At 43.1% G+C, this 16,743-nt stretch overlaps 1 protein-coding gene across 1 annotated transcript in view; it reads left to right on the top strand.

Annotated features, from left to right (window-relative positions):
- The first annotated feature begins 638 nt into the window (after nucleotides 1-638).
- The window catches only part of ESRRB (estrogen related receptor beta), a 95,812-nt gene continuing 79,707 nt past the window's right edge, over nucleotides 639-16,743 (top strand). The window contains exon 1 of the mRNA XM_031065866.1: nucleotides 639-665. The gene's annotated coding sequence lies outside the window, so the exon portion shown is untranslated. The remainder of the gene's footprint in view (nucleotides 666-16,743) is intronic.

Genomic DNA, 16,743 nt, shown 5'->3' with positions numbered 1-16,743 from the left:
AGCTTTACATTAGATTTTAGGAAGAAATTTTTACAGTGGGGATGGTGAGGCACTGGAACAGGTTGCCCAGAGAAGTTGTGGCTGCCTCCTCCTTGGAAGTGTTCATTGCCAGACTGGATGGGGCTTGAAGCCACCTGGTCTAATGGAAAGTGTCCCTGTCCATAGCCGGGGGGTGGAATTAAGTGATCTTCAAGGTCCTTTCCAACCCAAACCATTCTTTGATTCTATGAAGTGTGTAGTGACTGTAATGCAGAAGTGTTAAACTCTATCAAGTTGAGAAGTAAAAGGTTAATGGTGTTGGGATGATCAGTGTACAAACCTAATGCTGGTTAATCTTTCCATGCCGTGTCTGATATTTGCTGTAATTTGAAGAGAGAATGTTATGAATGGTAGAGGAAGTAGACCTTTGTCAAAACTCTAAAAATGGTATTTCAAATGGGACTAATGCAAAAACTGGACGATGGAAAAAGACCAGTTATCCTCTTCAAGCACTTCTGTCTCCCTGACTGTGTGTCTCATGCCACTCATGTTTGAGCTACATCGCTGTGTGCTTTTCCTTTGCAGGACCCCTGCCTCATTCACTGCATGTGATGGACCTGCTCTGAGGTAAATCAGAGTTACACAGTGAAAGACACCATCTGTAGGACCCCTGCCTCATTTGTCAGGTGTGTATTGAGTGAGACAAGGGACTGCAGGAGAGAAAGGGAAGCTTTTACAGCTGAGGCAGTGAAATTCTGACCTGACAGCTGACTTCTTTTCTGTACGTGACCATTTCTATATGATAGTTTTTGGGGTTTTTTGAAGCAGCTGCTATGCCAGGGGTTGTTTAATTGTGTGTTCCTTATTTTATAGGGGACCTTTTGGTCCCAAAGGGCCTGCTTTACAGAAACACTGAGTGCTTAAAGCTGCAAATTAACTGAATGAGAATCCACTAAACCCAAGGTCCTATACAAGCACAGATCAGCCAGGCTGTTGGTGTCTTAGAGTAGGCACCCAGAATTAGCAGATATGTTTTAACACCATGTTCAGTCATTCATCCACAAAATGGGAATAAAAATACCCTCTCCTCTCACAGAGGTATGTGGAAATAAATGATCTTGGGATAGTGAAGCTCTTGGACAGTATAATGACAAACCCATAGAAAAACACATAAAGAAATTAATAAATCTCTAGAGCCAGGTGTGAATAATGTGCAGTACATAAGGCCTGGGGCCACACCCTGAACAATGAGCAGAAACCAGCATCTCAAGCAGCTGCTCATTACATAGGAAAAATTCCTTCTGAGTGCAGTCTGAGATGAGGTACTGTGAAAAAAATATGATCCTGTAATTATGGACTCTAAAATAATACATATGTACTTGAGGGTTAAGATTATTTTTCACAAGTAAACACAATTGTGGTTTTTCCTAACTCTTGACTTCACTTGTAGTTGCTCTATTTAACAGACAGTTTTTGTCTTTGTTTCCTGAGTCCTATCAAGTTTTGCAGATCTATGAGCTTAAGATCATTTTGTCCCAGCCTCTCAATTTGGATTAAGTGCTGTCATTTCATGTCGTTGCAGATCAACTAGATGCAGGTAGTCAAAACCTGCTCATTTCTATATTTTGTATTCCACATGTTGTAATCTCCACTGAGGTGCAGATTTGTGTGAGTGAGAAAGGCAGATCTGACCCTGTAATTTGCCATCATGAGCAAAACTGACATGCAGATGCTCTTGTTCTTAACAGTGAAGGAATTTGGGATATTTGAGAACTTACAGCCTACTAACAGTAATTAAACAATAAGCCCCCCAGCAGCAATATGCAAGAGGACAATGTCACTAGGGCTAGGAAATTTCTTTAGAAGCTGTAAGGTGTGCAGGAAGAATGGCAAAGCTTAAGGAATTGCTGAATGTATGCAGAAATATAACATTCAAAGTACATAACTTTAAATGACGACAATTTTGATGACTACTTATGTGCTTGTTTAGGAACAAATATAAGAGGGACATTTTACAAAGGTATGTAGCAATAGGACAAGGGGGAATGGCTTCAAAGTGAAAGGGGGTAGCTTTACATTAGATTTTAGGAAGAAATTTTTACAGTGGGGATGGTGAGGCACTGGAACAGGTTGCCCAGAGAAGTTGTGGCTGCCTCCTCCTTGGAAGTGTTCATTGCCAGACTGGATGGGGCTTGAAGCCACCTGGTCTAATGGAAAGTGTCCCTGTCCATAGCCGGGGGGTGGAATTAAGTGATCTTCAAGGTCCTTTCCAACCCAAACCATTCTTTGATTCTATGAAGTGTGTAGTGACTGTAATGCAGAAGTGTTAAACTCTATCAAGTTGAGAAGTAAAAGGTTAATGGTGTTGGGATGATCAGTGTACAAACCTAATGCTGGTTAATCTTTCCATGCCGTGTCTGATATTTGCTGTAATTTGAAGAGAGAATGTTATGAATGGTAGAGGAAGTAGACCTTTGTCATCTATCCCTGACATTTTGTTTGTAAGGATTAGAGTTGTCTGTTGCAGGTGTCTAAGATGTCTAAAAAATGTGCCATAAAATATTTTTCTCTTATATTTTCCCCCTTTTCTCCCTTATTAACTATTTCAAATACTTGAAGAATTCGTTGGCCCATTTAGGCTGTAGAATGCGATGCTTCTCTCAAGGATGACTAGTATTGCTGTTGGCTGGTTTATGACTTGGAAAGCACTGGTTCCCACATGTGCTACAGATGATGGTTCACTCAGGAAATAAAGTAAGCCAAACCTATCAAACATATTTTAACCTGTGTAAGAGACTGAATGAGTGTCATTTGCAGTGGCTTAACTGCTCAGTGTTAACAGTTTCATCAGATAAATGTATTGTGGGGTTTAAAGACAACACACGAAAAAGTGATGCCAGGGGACCCAAGTGCAGGAGCTCTCACAAAAATCCCCTTAGGCAGGGCCTGGCATTAGTGGCAAAAGGAGAGCAAAGAACAATTTAAATAATATAACAATCTGTTCTTGTAGGGGTCAGACAGCAAGAGGCAGCACATGTGCTGGGTGGGAGCCATCAATGAGAGCTGGTTTCCCCATGGGATATACAGACCTGGACTATCAAAGTAAGCTGGGGCTAGGACAAACAGATGTTATGCCAGACACGTCAGCAGAGCTAGTCTGTTTTGCATAGGTGTCTGATCTTACTTGGCATGCTTAAGCTCTCTCTGAATCTCAGGGTGGACTATAGCCATTATGATTTCATCCTAACTGCTCTGTTCTCCACATATGATGCAACTCTTGGGTATTACTTCTAACCTATGCAAGCAGGAAGCTGAGGCACAGGGTGGTGTGTGCCAGGTGCACAGCTCATGAATGTACAACCCCAGCCACACACCTCTGCTTCCCTTCAGAGAGAGAAGGAGGTAGCCTGTGGGTCACTGCATTACCAAAGTAAACAGTCTTTGCCTACAGGTGTTTTATTGATAGACTTAGGCAGCAGTGCCCCCAAAGTGATGTTTTAAAACACCATCCTGAAGCATCCCTGCACAACAGGCACTCTGCTCTCTGGAAAACTAGCTTAGGACAGAGTGGGGTAAATGAACCTGAACATAAGGGCTAGTGGCCCTCGCACTGTTGTGGCAGTGCAGGGGTTAGGTCAGGCCTTCATTTGCAAAAACTGTGTTTGACCAGAGGCTATGATCCTAACCTTGCCCAGGGGCAGGAAGTTGGAGTCTCACTCTTACAGACCTGCCAAGCAGAAAGTGTTTATTTCCTGCTCTGGATCCACGATCCAGGAGGAATGAATAAAAGTGATTTAATCTTCAGTGTGAGGAAAATCACCTGACTGAGCAGGACACAGAGGACAAATGGGACAGGGGGCCTTAGCTTGCCTGGCCAGGAGGGATGGGAAAACAGAAGTGAGGCACAGGATTGGAATCGCTAATAGTTATTTATTATTAATTTTCTAATTTTTCCCTTGCTCGGATTCCACAATTGCTGGAAATCAGGGCTCCTCTGGCTGTCTGGGTGCATCTGTGACATTGACTCTGTCTTTGAGATGGGGAGCACCCTCTGGTGGTTAAGGATAATCTGACATTTCCTGGGATAGGCGCCCATCATCCCTACAAGCTGCCAGTTAAGGTGGACGTGAGGCAATGCTGGCATGCTGTCACTGTTGGGAAGGGTATTTGGGGCGCAGCTATTCACTCTGACTCGCTAACCCAGGAATCTGGTTCTCAGGAACCATTTTAGAGCAGTGAAAAGCGTGTAAGGTGTGTTTGTTCTCCCTACCAGGCTGTTGTGTAAAAGCCCACTTACATGCCCTTCTTGCTTTGTCCCAATGAGAGGGCAAGTAAAATTCAATTTACTTCATTAATTCCCAGTGGACACAAAATCCTGCCCTGACTCTCTCTCTAGGGACTGTGGTTTCCTGCCTGGGCTCTTGCTCCTGTCTCCCAAAAGCTCTAGACTTGCACTCAGAGCTTTCCGTGGCCCATCTCTGGCTGGATTTGCTCTGCCTAGAGTGCTAAAGCCAGGACAGTACAGTCCCTTGCAGGGAACAGAGGAATTCAGCTCAGGTTTCCCTTCTCGTTCCCTAAGTGGATTAACAGGCTGAAGGGATGTCTCTGCCTGGCTGCCTCAATCTTCATTAGCTAACGTGTTTGGCCAGCCGCAGTCACATCCTGGGCTGGAGAGCTGTTTGACAGGAGGGGATTCTGGCCCCAGCCTCTCCCAAAGGCTCTTGCATCTTCTGAGAGGTTTTTCTTCATAACAGGGCTCTGTGGATGGCAGGGACAGAGGGCAGGAGTGCTGCAAGATGTACATTATTGCTCTGTCCACAGCTCCCTTTACAAGAACTTATCTGCATCCTCTGCTGGCTGCAACCCTGCACCTCTGTGTAATGCATGTGCTGCATGAGCAGCAGAAAACATTCCAAAGCAGCACACACAAGTGCTTTTTTTTTCTTTTCCCCTCCTGTTTCCCAGGCAAGGGAGGATCCTGAATATACTGGGATGTCTCTGAAACTTTTGTTACCTGGCTGTCACTTCTGGATGCTCTTTCTTGGGCACTTGTAGGCAGTCAATTTGAATGCACTATTTCCTAACAGGCTCTGTGCAAGAAAGCGACCTTACCTCCCCAGCTGCTTCTTCCTGTTGCTTTGTAGTAGTCATTAATGGCTGTTGCACTCTTGGACAGGCAGTCATTTATTCCACCAGTGCTGTTGTTTCCTCAGTTCAGAGAATATATTTTCTACACAAGTACGATGTACTCTTTAAATTGCATTGATTTTGGAACAATCCATTTAAACTACTGAAAATCCCAATTGTGGATGCTCTCCTGCCAGTTTGAGGATGTTTCATTTTTGCTCATTGCTTGTCTAAACAGATTAAGTTTCAATAGTAATGAGTGCCTCTTGCACTAGCTTAAGTTAATCTATTTCAAATTGTACCTTGAATTATTCTGTGGTAACATTCTCATGCAAAGAAAGCCTGAAATGAGAGGAGGTGAACACTGGGCATCACTAATACTATCAGCAGCTGCCTGTGCCCAGGCAGCAAGGAGGGAAATGTTCTTATTTTGGTTTTGTCACAAATCTGACCATTGTGGCAGGGAAAGTTGGTGTGCCAACCTGAAAGCAAGGTCAAGTGTCCAGAAACAGAATCAAAATGGATTTTTTTTTTATTTTAGCAAGTTGGAAGGGAAATAAAAAAGGCATATGAGTATGAAGGGGTAAGGGACATTACAGACTCTGAAGGATTTTAGAACATAAAGCTGTATTTAGCAAACTAAGGGATAAATTGAATTTCCCAAACAACATCTGTTAAAGCACACAAATTAAAAACCCCAGCCCTTATGAACTAGAATTGTATTCGGTTTGGCCCTATAAAGCCACAAGTCAATGGTCAAAGCAGAACAGCTCCCTGGAGAGCCCTAGCTTGGAGAGGCTTGCTGGTTCTAGCTCCCGGGGGGATGCAGCCATCTCTGGAGCACTCCCCTCTCAGGGCTATGTAGCTGTCAGTGCTTAATGATGTGCTTCCCAGAGCGGGAAACAAAGGTTACACAACTCTAAAAACATAACCTGTCTCTGAATGGGCAGCAGAAGAATTTTCCTTTGAGAGGCCAAGTACAACCTGTTTTGTTGAAAGGAAAATGGATCCCCTTTTTACTGCCCTTTGTTTGGAGGAATATAGACTGTAAGAACAAATCTGGTTTTATATATTTACAAGTAGCAGAAACCCCTTTAAGTGTGGGGAGGAGCAGAATGGGGAGGAGGCAGTTAGGACTTGCTGAAACACCCTTATGGTTAGATTTTGTGCTTTTTTGATGTTGAGGTTGCCTTGGATCACTGATCTTGACGAAGATGATACTCTTGCTCTTCAGTCCTTTCCTTTTCAAAGGTTTCCCAAAGCATAATGAGTTATTTTGCTACCACAACTGCCTTTGCAGTAGCTTTAATGGCACAAAACAATGTACTGATTTGAGACCAGAGTTGAGGAGAAGCATTACTGGTGAGGAGTAATGCAAGATATACTAGCAGAGGCCGGGCAGAAATAAACTGGGCTTGAATGAGATGTGTCTAAAGCAGTAGCTTGCCATCTGCTCCTGCCCTTTTCATCTCAATTTCTGGCATTTCATCAGTAATGAATTGCAGGCAGACATGAACTGACACAGTGCAGGCTGTACCTCTCTCATAAACTGTTCAATCCCCATCAGTGACCCTCCTGTAACACTAGTTCTGCAACATCATCTAGTGAAAGACACTGGCAGTGGTTGGTAGCTTCCACTCCCTTGTACCCTCCTCTGACCCTCTGACCAAAGCCAGAACAAGAAGATAGTTACCAGATCGGGCTCACTGGGCAGATCTGTCTGTCTCTACAGCTTTTTTTAGTTTGTTATGAAAGGTCATCTCTGAATGCTGAAGTGTGTTCTTTTAGGGAGCAGTTGATAGAAGACTATCAACTGTGATTTTAGGGAATAGTTCCTCCTTATCCTCCAGTTTTGGGAAACAGTAAGAAATTGCATTGAGCCGCGAGCCGCGCTCTTTCCATGCAGTACTGCATTTCCATGCAGAAAGACTCTGTATTTCCATGCTGACCTTTTTCAGTTCACATATTTCTTTATGTTTACTCTGCTAGTCTTTCCCTCCCCTTAAGTTTAAAAGGTTTAGGTGAGCTTTGGATACAGACCAGACTGACATCCTTTCTGTGCAGTTAGAATCTAGTTGCATGTAACTTCAGGGTTGCTTTCTCAGATGTGGATTGAATTGAGGATGTCTGTTGGGAGTTTCAGGTCTTGGTTTTCTCATTGGAGGTCCTTCCATCAGGCAGGTCTGTTAAATGCTTGCTGGGTCCCTAGAGACACTTGATCTGTGTTTAAAGGGAAGCAGCTGAACCACAAGAAGAGAGAAATGTCTGTGTACTCAAGCACTATTGCTCTAAAGGGATCTTGCTGAAAGCTGTGCAAGGCTTGCATGGCGGTCTGGGTGCCTGGGGCTCTCCATGTGCTTCATCCCAGCAGAGATCTGTGTGATGCTCTTGCTTGCCTTTCCTGCTCTGAGAAAGGTAAGTTGATGGCTCTAGGATGCTTTGAGCATGAACTGTGTTTAACTCTCCTGAGGCCCAGACCAGGAAAATCTCTGGAGGACTCCAAGCAGCACCTGCCTTCTGCTCCCCACTCCTCTTAAAGCTTCCCCCAGTGGAGAGATCTGCTCAGGGAGAGCAGGAAGTCCATAAATAAATAATTCCCTCTGTCTCTCCTGATCAGCCCAAGCAGCTGTGATTGCTCCTGAATGCCCAGGTTGCTTTCTTCTTAATGGCTTTTAAACCAATTTTGCCCTCATCTGATGACCCAGCTTCTCATCCTAGCTTCAGAGGAACAATTTCTTCTTTTAGAGAGAGGGGTTTGGGGGATATTTCTGTTGTGTCAAGGGTTTTGGCTGGGTGAAATAGTATAGCAGTGCCAGCAAAGCCGCAGTTCTCTGGTTCTCTCAGGCTGTCCCATACCTTATTTTGACAAATCTCTACAGGACACCTCTGAGGGTATTGCAAATAGCATTGACCCTTGCTTGAGAGCATTGGACACCTGTGATATTCGCAGACATCCCACAAACATTTAATAACTCTTACACCACTCCTAAGACACTATATTTTTGGTATGTGTTTTACTATTGGGAGAGCTAATCACTGAGACATCTGAGTGCTTATCCTTTGCTCCACAGTGTGTAGGTAAAAGTCTGGGAACATAAATTAGGAGTGTAAGCTCTCACTTTTCAGTTCAGCTGACTTACAGCATCTCATTAATGGGCAATTGACAACTTGACAAATATTTATACCTTATATTGTTGCTTTTGTACCTTGTGTGTATGAACTGTAGAAGATTAAAAGAAAGAGTGCTCCTTAAATAGCAAGTGGACAGTCAATCTAAATGTTTTTGCTTTGTATCCTAGTGCAACCCTTGGAGATACTTATTGCTCCTCTGATGGGTGTCATCTAGGTTTGGCTGTAGAGAAGTATTAGCACTACCTGCACCGGCAGAACATATCTGTCTGGCAGTAGGACATGCAAGGCATGATCTGAACATCCTCACAGTGCTGGCCAGCTGTCCTGTGGGATGTGTACTAGCACAGCCTGTGTTGTGTTGCAGGCTGATGACCCTCATCCCCACAGTGCCTTTGGAAGAGGCGCTGGTCTGTCTGGGGGAATGCAGCTGCCCTGCCTATGGTTACAGTGCTAAATGGGCTGATTCAGCCCATGGCTGATGGCTAATGACTTTTGCTTTTTGCTGGTGTTAACATCCCCCTTGACCAGTCACTTTCGTGAGTATCTTCATGAAATGAGCCGCTAGAAACAAAGTAGCATCTCAAGGTGATATTGTTACCTAGAACCTTCTATTTCATTAGCAAGGCAGGGCCTGCTGGGTGCTACATCATCAGTGGTTAAGTGGACCTCTGTTTCTGAAGCGCTGACAGTCTTTCCCACTGTCTTCCTTCTCTTCTGTTTCTGTCTAACTTCTCACTACTCTGGAAAAGCAATGGGTTTAACAAAGAGAAGTGCTGTCCCCAGACTGTATGGTTCCCAGGACAAACCTGGTAGTAACAACTTCTGGAAGTTACATCACAAAAGCCTACACTTTACTGTGTTGCTGACTGCAGTGGTTATGAAATACTGCCAAATGTTGAGGGGCAAGGTCTAAAAGATGAGTTGAGCACTACTGAGTTCAGCTGACTAGAAATGTTTAATGGAAGATTGCTATGTTCAACAGAGAAACTGAGAGGGGAGGCATTGGTAGTCGTTGATCACCACTAAAATAAAGGTGTTCAAGAGATTAGCAAAAGACCAATACTGGATTTTCTTTTGTAACAATGTGAAGACCAAGAGGACCTGTTGCTAGGAGGCTGCAGCACCAAAGTCACCCTCCAACCACATGGGACTGAGATTTGAGTTTGCCTTAACAATGAAACTGAAAAGTAATCCTTTCTACTGCTGCCATAGAAACAGTGAAGCTGGCAACACGTGACTATGAAGGATGAAAGTATTTTTCCTGAAATCCACTGACACATGTTCAGGTCTGTCAGGAGAAGATTTTACTGCTGCCCACAACTGCCTCTGTGCTGGGATCTCAGAGAAATTTTAAGACTTGTAACTCATTCAACAAGAGCTTTTCAAAGATGTCCAGGGGCTTGTACTTCCACACATAAGACAGATTTCTGTCTTTTGGAATACATAGAGCAGCACAACAGAATTAGAACTGAGCTGGTGAAACTTCTCCTTTCCATTGCAGGGAAGAGCTTTTTTATCTGGTAACCAGCATCTGTCTCTTCATGACTGGCTACTCTCTTGACACTGTATGTTCATATATTGTGTAGGTATGGTCCTGAGTTGCACTGCCTCTTCTAAGTGATGCTTTGTGGTATAAGCAAGGATTATTCTTATTGTTATTTTTTCTCTTTATTTTTCAGAAATGTATTGCAAAAACTTGATCATTCATGGTGTGTAGGCATAGTGTTTGAATGTTAATGACTTGTAGACAGAACAGTGGTTTCCTAATGCACTTTACTTGAAGGTATCTGAATGCAATGCAGATATGTAACTCATGATGGTACTTAAAAGTATGTTAAGCTTGGGATGGGGTTTGTTGGCAAAGCTATCTAATCAAATAATCTGCCACAGCAATTTGCTTTTGTCCAACAAGTGAAATAAATGTTATTCAAGTAATAAATAAACTCAAGAGGGAGCTGTGTAAAAAATCTGCATTGTTCTTCAAACACTCAAGTTAGTACAGAACAAATCTTAAAAAAGGTCATGTACTTAACTGAGCTGTTTGGAGATTCAGAGCAGAGGAGAGTTGAGGTTGTTGTGCTGCTGATACAGCATATCAGAATGAAGCTGGCCTGTCATGTGTGGTTCTAGCCAGAACCTGTAGTCCATTACTATTAGAAACTGGAATATTCTGAGGCTGGAGATGATGACCAGAAGAGCAGTCCTGATCATCTGATATCTCTGCTTTTTCCAGACAGAAACTATATCAAGTTTGCTAATGTCACTTGGGACCTGCAGGTTCATCTCACTGTTAAATACTTTTGTATAGATCCACTGTTGGTGAGCTTCTCTGTATTTGGCCTGACTGACCTGGTGAAGTCAATAGTCTTCTATCAACTGTGTCCAGATGAGGCCAGATGGAGGTTCCTGCAGGGAAAGGAAGGTCTTTCTCCTTGCTTTTTTCATCCCTTACACCCTGGGAAGAAAAGTCCTTTCACTGCATTTCTTCTTTATAACAGCCTACCTCGTGTTCTAAAATAACTGTTACCTACCCAGAGAACCCAGCTAAGAGGAACCTGTACATTTACCCACTGCTTTTTGTCACATCATTGTATTCAAACTGCAGACACCTCATTGCTGTTGCTGGGAAATAAGTTATCTTGCATGTGTTTCCATCACAGACTTGGAAAAATTACCCTTTGCCCTCACTGCCTGACCCTCAGTAGGCATACTTTCTTACCAATAGTAACTCTGAAAAAATTTGGCTCTTTAAGCCCCACTCCTTTTCTGGGTCGAGATGCTCAACACTATCAGTGCACATGCCAAAAGTGTTTTCATTTTTGGCATGCAGCATAAGAGTAAATAACCATTATTTCTCCTGACAAGACAGGCATTTCTTTTGATTAGTCCAGTGAGTAAGCTGATACTGTAAATATTAGGGTCCTAGGGTGATTAGAATGGATGGGCTTGGAGTGCATGGGCTTGGAGAGGAAACCAGCTAATCATCTCCCCAAATGAGAGCAATGAACAAGCACCCCCTGTTCTACTGACCATCCTCCTCCTTGGCCTTCTGCAATATGAGACTTGAAGCTAGTGTAATTTTAGGAAAGCTAAAGTTGAAAAGATGCTCTTTGACTTTATGTCCCATCTGACAGGATGAACCACCATACTAGGAAGGCCATGCTTGTGATGGAGGATTTGCAACAGCTAAGCAGAGGTAAAGATTCCTTGATGACTTGTGTTCTCTCCTTCCTCCTGGTAGCTGAGCAAATAGGCCAGCTACTGCCCTGTGGACACCTGGAATCATGGAGGGGGAAGGATTCATTTCTGCTTTGCTGGAATTGAAAGAGTATAGGAAGTAGCAGTTACTGTGCTAGTAAATTATGTGTAGGTGTGAGTGTGAATAAAAATCCCTTTCTAGTCAAGGTCCTGGCCATGTTCTGCCTGACCACAGTAACCCAGCTGAGGATTAGTGTAACATATCATGGAAAAACGATCACCAACAGATCCAGATTTGGAGCTGGATCACAGCTCTCCATTGAAATCTTCTAATCCTACAAGATCAAACTACCTCTCTAATTGGTTGTCTTTTCTGAGGAAGGTTTCTGTCCACTTGGTTAAACAACAGTTAGAGACTGACTAAGGAGTAGGTTGCCAAAACATGAAGAAGATACATTGCTGTGTTTCTGGGCAAATAGGATAGAAGTTCTTATCAAATACCCCAGCTAACTGATGATGCAAGGAAGAGCAGAAGGCATAATCCCAGCTATATAATTTCCTCTCCTGCCTCTCTGTGTCTTTCTTATTACAAATTCTTCCATAATCTGGAAAGAAATGTTTCTCTTCTGATGTCTTTATTCTTTTCCATTTGGTAAAATACTCTGCACCTGCCTCTTACTCTGATGCTGTTTTAATTTTACAAAAGTTAGGTTTCTTTTGCCTGGTTTGTCTTTGTGTCTCTGAAGTGAACTTTCATTTAAGATGTTAGCAGGAACATGCTCTGCTGTAGAACTGAGTCCTGCTATTAACACTGCAAAGACAAAAATGTATATACAACCACACAAAACATCACTGGCCATATATGAAAAAAAAGTTATAAATGGTTATTAAAAGAAAGCCTTGACTTTTCACTGGCAATGTAGAGACTATGTTTGTCTTAACTCAGGTCTCCTAACACTGTTAGGAGCACTGTGTCATACTGAAGCACAGAGCTCCCAGCACCATACCCAAGCACAGAATTTAAGGTCACAGTTTTGAGACAGAGGATTCTTATTTAAAGCAGGACAGTAAGGGTTAAGACACATTCAGACTGTTGTGCTACAGATCTGCTCAGACTGCTCTGGGGCAAGCCACACAACCTCTTTATGGTAGGATTGGGCAGTCTTTAAGTTGTGAATTTTAACACATTCTAAAGACTAGGTAATGTTTGAAGCACATCTAAGGATGATCAGATGGATGTTCATTGTTTGAAAATCCCAACATGAAAACTGTTTTCTGTTTAAATAGATGTTGACCTTCATCATGATACCTTTAGATGGAAGCATATTGTTTGCAAGGCCAATTTGATCTTTACAGAAAAAAAAACAACTATTGGAGTTTGGTAGAAAAGAAGACACTGCCTTTGGTGGGGAGAACAAACTATTTTTTTTGGGTGAGTAAGAGAAAATAGACTAGAGCCCTAAATAAAGAAGACTGGTCTGTAAGAGCCTACCAGCCACCAGGGACCTGTGTTTAGAGTACCTAACTTTGTCTTTAGGGCTACTAGCCCTGCAAAGCAAAGAGATCAGGGCATGTAACAGTGACTTGTGTGAGGTCAGGCAGTTCTGTTGGCCTCAAAGGTGTGAAAGGCTTGTCTTCTGAATTCAACCCAATGACTCCTCTGTAACTTAAATGAGACACAGGCTGGGAAAGATTTTGTGTCATCAATCTCCTCCTTCGCCAGCAGACAAGATAAAAAAGTGTATACACAAAACTGCTCAGCCCAGTTCAGGTCTCCTAATTATTATCTTTTGTTTTGCTCTCTACAGACAGCATTTCATTCACTTTCTTGTGCAAATACAATAATAGAGCCTTCATAAAAGGGAAAAAAAACTATCACAAACCCTGAAAGTAACTAGATCTCTTCCTCTTCTGCATTTTCCTTAGGGAAAAAAAAGGCACCTTATCAACAAGTGAAATCAAGAGTTTGTTTGGCATGATTTCCAGGTTACTCATATATTAGACCAAATGAAATTTCTGTCAATCAATCAGTCAACTTGCTGGAAAGTTGGTCATTATTCCATGATAGAAGTTTTTAAAAAGTAAAACATCAGTTTCTCAAAACCAGATTGGTCCTTAAAGGCTGGAGAAAAGTCTTCAAAGAAAGTATCTATCCATTATATCTTGGAAGAGCCAGGAAAATTAGAGACATATATCACAATTCTTTTTGTTTTTGTTTTTGTTTTCCTTTTCCTTTTTCTTTTCCTTTTGTTTTTTCTTTTTCTTTTGTTTTTCTTTTTCTTTTCATACTGCATGTCTCAAAGAACTGATACTGCCTATCACTCCATCAGCCTGTAGTGCTCTGATTGTGATCTGTCCAAGGCTAATATTGATGGAACGTTGTTGCTGTGTATTGGGACAATGTCTGAGGAGAACAGGTGACCCCAAAAGCCAGAGGCTGCCTTATGAAAGTCATCCCAAAGGGTGGCACTTACCAGAGCACCTCTGGGTAGGCTCTGCTCAGAGCCACAGACAGAGTTGGCCAGGATGGTTCCCTGCCCCTCCTGCAGTGAGAGAGCAGCAATTCCAGGAGAGGATTTGGTCAGGGCAGCAAACAAAGGCTGTGCTCACAAACCAAGCCTGGTGCTTCTGTTCTGTGTGGAGTTCTGCCTTGGATTTACCCTAACAGGGCTCTTTTGCTTCCAGATCTACCAGCTTAATCTCACAATCCTTTCTAACTTTGTCTTGGAACATATTTTAAAACCCACACATATCTGAAGGATAGCCATGTTGAGATCTGTGTGTCCTTCTTTATTCTTTGGGGGAAGAGAAAATGGCCAAAGCTGTGAGAAGAGCTCAGCTGTGTTTGGAGGTTTGCAAAGGATGCAGCCTTCTGGATTTCCAAAACCAGCTTGCAGGACTCTTGTTCTCTTTCTTAGCGAATTCAGGTCAGCAGATCAAGCCCAGCCAGCAGCGACTATTCCTTTCTGTCCTTCTCAGAAGGGAAGGGTCAGACCTCTGCACAGGTTACTCTCAAGGCAGAGGAAGCTCAATTTGTCCATTTGCACTGGATCAGAAGAGATTAATATTATGTTTCTGCACCACTCTGCAAATGCCCACCTCACCCAGGTAGCCCTCTGTCAGCAACAGCCCATTTCCAGTGTACAAACCCACTATTGTACTGTTTATATCAGTTAATTCAGCCCTGTGGATCTTGTGCCAGGCAATCTCATGGCTCCCTGCTTGCATCACCTCAGCCTGGATAAAAGTTAAAGTGCAAAATTAAAACATCAGCTGTTGGGAGAGCAGGACCTGCCTGCCAAGCCATTCCCACTCTGGCCTCCCATTCGCTGAGAGCCTACACCAGAGTTAATCTCTGCACAGTCAGGATCCAGTCAGGGTGCACCTTTCTGAAGAAAATAGTTTCCTGTCAAAATCAGCTCACTGCAAACACCCTGACTGCTCTTGCACTGCAGTCTGCCTAAACCCTGACCTTGTGTGCCGCCTCCTGCCTCTCACCCTACAATGTACCAGGAATCTTTGTAATGGGGCAACTAAGTCAGCAGTCAGTCCCCCTCTGGCCTCAGCTTTCTGTTGGAAACACAAAGGTGCTGGTTTTGTCCTTGCCTCTACTTGGTCAGGTGTTCTCTGAGGTTGTTAGTGAGATTCCTTACAACGTTGGGCCCTACTAATACTAATGCCTTCTTAAAGCTTGTCTCTTGTCTCTGCAACACTTAAAGCATCTTAGAGTTTCTGCTGTGATGATATATCACTGAAGTGTACAAAGGTATATGTATATATGTTTCATTTGTGTTAATTCTGGTTGAGGAAAAATGTATAATCTGAATTGTGCCACCTGCAACATTCAGGTAATCTGATTCTGCTGCACTTTAAAGCCAGATACGTCTTCTCTCTGTCTCCATTTATTAAACTAACCTGTTTTCTGTGCTGTATTCATGTGTATCTTTTACCATAAAAGACCTCTGTCTTGACATCCTTTAAAGGCAGATGATCAGAATCACCTAACTTGTCCTCACACGGCCTGGGGACAAGTTAGGGCACACCATTATTTTATATGCATTTAAAATCTCTGGTAGAGGAGATAGTTACACTGGTTTTGAATTTGCACATTCCTCTTTTCCAAATATTCTCAAGTTTCTACAAATACTGATTGTATAAAAAGTTGTAGCTTCATTTGTCCTGTGTTTATTGCTTAGAGCTGAGCCACACTGCATTTTCTTTTATTCTCACTATTTTTCTTTTATTATGTATTACCTCCATCATCCAAAAAGCTCTAGTCTGCCCTTCGCTTCTCCTGGTGTTGTACATCTTTGCCTCAAATTAGATTCTGGGTTTTATATTTAGAAATACCCTCCTGATTTCTACTTTTTAAAAAATTTTTGTTTGCCTGGCATAAGAGCATGAAGCTTTTATCCAGGTATAGTTGTGTATATTTTTTGTTTTAGAAAGGCCTCTGGTTTTTGTCTACCTCTTAAGGATATTTTTATATATTTGAGCAGCAAACATCTAAGCATGAGCTAGAAGCATAGGAGAGATACAAGTGGGGTTTGTGAGTGCAGTTTGAAAGGTAGGGAGTAGGTAGCAAGGGGCAAACAGAACCTTCAGTACAGCTCCGTGTGAGTCAGGCGTTCAGCGCAGGACTGCGTGTGGTGGGCACATGCCGGAGAGGCTGCCGTGCTTTGTGGAGAGGGACCTTCAGAGAGGTGTTGGTGTGTTGCTGTAAATATGCAGTGCAGTTGTGTGAGTGTGAAAATGCGCGCTGGAACTGTGACAGGACACAGACTCTAGCAGCAGTCAGTACATATGCAGAGCTTTGAAAATGCGTCCTTCATGAAATTACTTGTATGTGCCAGTTTTGATGTTTGTGGAGACTTCTGAGGGTTTGAAGCTATGTTTTTTGTGCCTGGGAATGTGTGCTATTATCCTGAATGCCTGATTCTGATCTCACATGCCACGACTTATTCCAGTGTGGTTTCATAAACTGCACTGAAGTGACATCTGAATTACACTGCTTTGAAACAGGATTCGGGCACTCTTCTGCACACGTTTGTGGCAATGGATATAGGTATGGGAAAAGAGACGGTTCCGAGCGCAGCGCTGCGGACGCGCTGAGACGCGGGTCTGCATGTGCACGAAGTGTTTGTGGAGCCGTGTGTTTGCATGTAACAGTGCCCGGGACACGCGTGTTCCAGCGGCACGCTGGTGCCCTGCGCCCAGCATGGGGGGTGCCGGGTGGGCGCTCAGCCGCCCGCCGGCACGCCCGTGTCCGCAGCCATGGGGCACCCTGTACCTCAAGTTTTTGCAAAC

The sequence above is a fragment of the Geospiza fortis genome, unplaced genomic scaffold (assembly GCF_000277835.1).
Source record: "Geospiza fortis unplaced genomic scaffold, GeoFor_1.0 scaffold54, whole genome shotgun sequence".
NCBI classification, from domain to species: Eukaryota; Metazoa; Chordata; class Aves; order Passeriformes; family Thraupidae; genus Geospiza; species Geospiza fortis.
The sequence above is the reverse complement of the archived record's forward strand: the minus strand, read 5'-3'. Positions and strand labels throughout refer to the sequence as shown.